Source organism: Bidens hawaiensis, unplaced genomic scaffold (genome assembly GCF_021521415.1).
Source record: "Bidens hawaiensis isolate Kalapana, Puna unplaced genomic scaffold, B.hawaiensis_p1.1 tig00002380_1, whole genome shotgun sequence".
In the NCBI taxonomy this organism is placed as follows: Eukaryota; Viridiplantae; Streptophyta; class Magnoliopsida; order Asterales; family Asteraceae; genus Bidens; species Bidens hawaiensis.
The window spans coordinates 2,074,157-2,079,416 of NW_027491129.1; positions in this window are offsets into that span (position 1 = coordinate 2,074,157).

Genomic DNA, 5,260 nt, shown 5'->3' on the forward strand with positions numbered 1-5,260 from the left:
TTACAAACTGGTCATAAGAGCTGGGGAGAGAGTTCAAGATGAAGTCCGCTGCCATTTCATTTGACCGGGGATAATCAAGTTTCTTCATTTGGTCGATGTACCCTTTCATCTTGACGACATGCGCACTAACAGGGGATCCATGTTCCATTTTGCAGCTAATAAGCTGTTTCATGGTGTCATAGCATTCTTAACGGGCTTGTTTCTAGAACATACCCTTGAGTTGACAAGCATCTCGTAGGCACCAAAATCTTCCAAGCCTTTAGCAAGCTTGTAAGACATGGTGGCTAGTGTAATGCAAGCGACTTCAGCAGAGTCGTCATCATGCTTCTCAAGAACCTTTGTAGCAGCAATTGTATTGTTTTTAGGCTCTAATGGAACCGGTCCATCGAGAATATAGAGCTTCTTTGCCATTTTGAGAACAAGTCTCAAATTGCGGTACCATTCAAGAAAATTAGTGCCATTCAGCTTTTCATTCACAATAGTAGTCTTGATGTTGAATGATGAGTTATTATCAGTTGACATCCGTTTAAATAAGCAAAAGTAATTTAATTGGTATTTTTGATGTTATAATCCTATTATTAATGACCCAATTAACAATAATAAAATAGGGAGTTGAGAATCTGGCTTCCATTTAGTAGTGGCAGTTGTAGCACACAACATTAGTAAGTGGTAAGGCAAACTGACAAAGATTGCTAATTATGAATAAAGCACAACTCTCGGTTATGAGGCCTATTAAGACAACAATTTCCTAAATAGATATGTTTAGCCTCATCTACGCCCACTTTAATCATCAGACATCTGTAGCACGTAACATAAGAGTAATGTAATAGTCGGCCAAGTACAGTCACGTGTGAAAGGGCCCGATGTGTCAACGAAACCCTTTCACCTTGAAGGGATAGGCTATTAAACAAGTTCGGTGCTTTAGCTCCAAAGACTCGAAATTTCGCAGTATGCCTTAAATGTGGCTTACGGTAGGATGACATAGACTATTTATTTTAAAATTGGGGTTAATTTTAGAATTTAATGAATAGAGTAAAAATCCAGTTTTACTGTATTAATCGGGACTATATGATGAACCCTTTCATCTCTCAAGACACTTAGTTTAAAATAAACTATTAAAACAAAGTTTGTCGCGATATGACTAACCAATTTTAAGTTAATTGAAAATCTATTAAGTTATAAGTCTTTGGAAATTAAAAAATGTTTAATTTGCAAAAAACATAATTGGTTAATTAAAATTTATTTTAATATATTTGGTATTAGGTTTGTGGTATTATATCCTATTATAATAAAGCAAGCAACCACAATATCAAACAAGAATATGTAAATCTTAAATAGCGAAAGTAGTTGATTGGTCTTGCTAGAGCCTATTAGCAAGACCAATGGGTCAATGGGTCACAACACAAAACGACCACAAGGATGAACTCATGGTGCATCCCGTTATATTTGTTAACTCCCACCGACTTCAAAAAATCCGTGAGCTCGTCCTCGGTTTTTCTTCGGGTCTTCTTCATTACAATATTATAAAATACATATAATGAAAAACCAAACACTATCTATTACAATTTTGAACCATCAAAGTTTCAAAAAAACCATAAAATAAAACCGAAAAATTAAATACAACTTTTAATAATCCATATAACCAATTAACCAACCAACCAAACACGCAATGGTCGAGCCAGATTTACATATTCAATAAAAAAATAAAATCGGACAATATTTTGGTCAAATAAAATAAACAAAAACTTTGACCAAACTAAGATTGCCCTAAAAATTATCTAGATCAAAAACTTCACCTAGCTTGAAGTTTAGGATGTAGACCCGGTGAAAATACCGGATTCGACTCGTATGTTGTAACCAAAGCTCTGATACCACTTTTGGGTTCCAATGGTGATCAGTCAATGGTTTAACTTTTAAACCTTGTTTAAAAAATTCATTTCATAATTATTAATCATATTAATAAATGAATATGCAACGGAATACAAAACGAGTAATCATCACTTTTTAGGAACCGTACAGGATCCGGTTACAAACAATACGAGCACGAAACGAAACAACCAAAGAAACATAAATATTAACTGAAAATAATTAAGTTTACCTCGGTTAATAAATAACCGGTGAGACACAGAGAGCTAACGAACAACGCTAGGTGACCAAACAAGATTAAACCAATGGTGGCGGTGCACAGGGCTGCGAAAACGGCGGTGGTGGCTTGCGGCAGCGGTGGCTGCTGCTGTGGTGGTCTGGGACAGCAGCGATAACAACAGGTATATGACAACAGCAAAGAGCAAAGAGCATACAACAGCGACGGCGGCCCCTGGCAAGAAGCGGCGGTGTCCGGCGGAGCTTGGGAGGCCGGCGACTAGGGTAGAGAGGATGGTAGCACTTGTGGTGGCTAGAGTTTTCTACTTGTGTATTACTTTTATTATATTAGGTTAACTAATTATAATGACTAAAGCTAATATGGGCCACAAAGCCCATCTCTAACTCCAAAGCCCATTCCATATTATCTCAATAATATGTCAATCCCAGTTAACTAACCTAAGGGGATTTCACATTCGTTACCCAAGGTGTAACTCTCACGGGTCATAACCCTGTTGGCCGCGTTGACTTAACAGACCCGGTCCATAATTCCAACATGATACTAGTTATTAACCGAACCGATAACCGATCGGTTAGGTTGGGTTAATACTAATAACCGAACCGTGCACACCCCTAGTTGGGACATCTATCATAATTTTCCGATAACACGTACAAGTGGTGGCAAACTTTAACTCATAATAACTAACGACACCAACAACTGTGAATGTACATCCACGTCGCGTAGCATGGGTATGCCTACTAGTTTGATAGTACTATGAAAATAATGAATCCTACACGACACATACGGTAATTGATATCTAAATAAAAATGATATTATTAAATACGGTATCAAAGTATAAGTGTTAAATCAAAGGAAAAATTCTTAATTGAGAAAGATTTGCAGAATACAGTAGTATTTGCATTTTTATGAACATTGTCAAATTGTTATATATAGGCAATTCCTTTCTTTGTAATATAACTTAAATACAATAAGAAATATTTTGTCCAAATCACTTTGATTATCATTGTATCAAAGCGGGTATGTTCATCACATAACATTTAATTTTTGTATACCTCCCAAACGATCTGACCGAACAGTTCCAAACCGAGCTACCATGTTCGGAGATAACAACTTAAGTTCAGATTTATCTCTAAAACTCACAAATCTGTTAAAATTGGCCTTAATTCCTAGCCTCAAAACCCAAAACTATCCGATAATCTACAAATCAATCTCAAATTCCACAGTCAAAACTACACTCTATGACCCGAACGAGTAGCCATAGGCGGAAAATCCAAGACCTTGTTTTCACATCTAACCCTAAATCCTCCAAATGAAAACAGTGAAGAATATCGAACCCGTACTCACAGGAAACGTAACCGAGTTTCCCACTGCGAAAGCATTGTGGGATGACCTGGTGATTAATTACAAAAGCGGAAGAGATACTTTTGACATTCATGTCAAGGCTAAAGAAATCAAACATAATGATAGCTCTCTTGAAATTTTATGGATCACATTACAGGGGATACAGGGTGAAATTGATAGAATCGATCCAAATCCCATGAAATGTCTAGAAGAAATCAAAACATACTCGAAAATCAGGTCAGAGAAAAGACTTTTCCAATTCCTAAATGCTAGTTACATGGGAGATATGAACCCATTGAAAGGGAAATACTCTGGTTAGAACCTCTTCCTCCTGCAGAGGCATCCAACACCGCCGTTCGTATAAAAGATGCTCACCAGAATATTCTTCTCCGAGCAACTATCAATGACACCCAAGGCATAGCGGTGAGTTAAATTGCTACCGAAACAGAAGGGTTTGAAGGAAAAATAAATGGTTCGTCATTCAAAAGATGCTCACATTTGAAAACATACCAAAGAACAGTGTTTCCGCCACCATGGGTTAGAGTGATTCTACCAACAACAGCAGCAGTCGGTACCAGATAGCAGATGGGTGTTTTTTTTATGAGTACGTGTATTGGGGTTGAAAAAGCGATCTAAAAACCCCTGGTGTATTTTTTTGAACAACCTTTATGTTTATCCCTTGAAGAATAAAAAGCCACTAGTTTTATCTCATTTATAATCAAAAAATTTTATAAACTGAAAAAAAAAACACAAAACTTAGTGGGATGGAAAATGTGGCTCCAAAAATAACAAAAGTCGGGAACAATCATAGATATTAGATTGTGAAGTCACCAATACCATGACTTACGAATTATCAACATTTGCAATATCAACTAGGCCTACTAAAACGAACACACAAACAACAAATGGAGAAACAATGAATGTGAGAAGCAGGGAGACTATCGAAATTTCTCCAACATTGTGGCTTTCTAATTGCTTTTATGTTCCTTCATTGTCTCATACACTTGTTTTGTTAAGTTAGTTAACAAAAGAGTTAAAATGTTAAGCTCTTATGCAACCCACTTTTTAGATCCTACATGATATTAGGACATGATCGATAATTGGGTAAGACAATGAGAAACAAGGGTTATACTACATGGATGAGGTGACTCAAAATGGTACGGTAATGCTTTCTCATAGGAAAACATAATGTGAGGCTTGGATATGGCACATAAGATTGGGGCATCCATCTACGGGTTATTTGCATATTCTTTTCCTTAACTGTTTCCTTCTAGTTGTAAGTCACATTGCGAAAGTTGTGCTTTAGCTAAAAGCCACCAAAAACCTTTAAACCGAATAAGACAATGGTTGACTTACCTTTTTCATTAATCAACTCACATGTGTGGGGAGTAGCCCCAATTATTGTGGCGGGGGGGGGGGGGGGATTTTCGGTTTCTTTTTTGGTGATATTCGTAGATGATTGTACACCTATGATATGGGTGTACTTATAAAAAAATATGATGTTCTTGAAAAATTCACCATTTTTTACAATATGATCTAAATCCATATTCAGAAGAATAAATTTCATGATATGATAACAAAGGAGAAGTTGTTAACACCAATATGAAGCAATTCTTTTGAAACCAAAGGCATAATTCATCAAACCACTTGTCCACATACTCCAAAACAAAATGGTTTTGTTGAACGAAAGAACCACATCCTATTAGAAATAACTCGAGCTCCTTTAGTAAAGTCATGAGTTCCAAAGTATTTTTTAGCAAGAAGCCCTTAAAACTGCCACATACCTTATCAATCGACTTCCGACTATGATGAAAA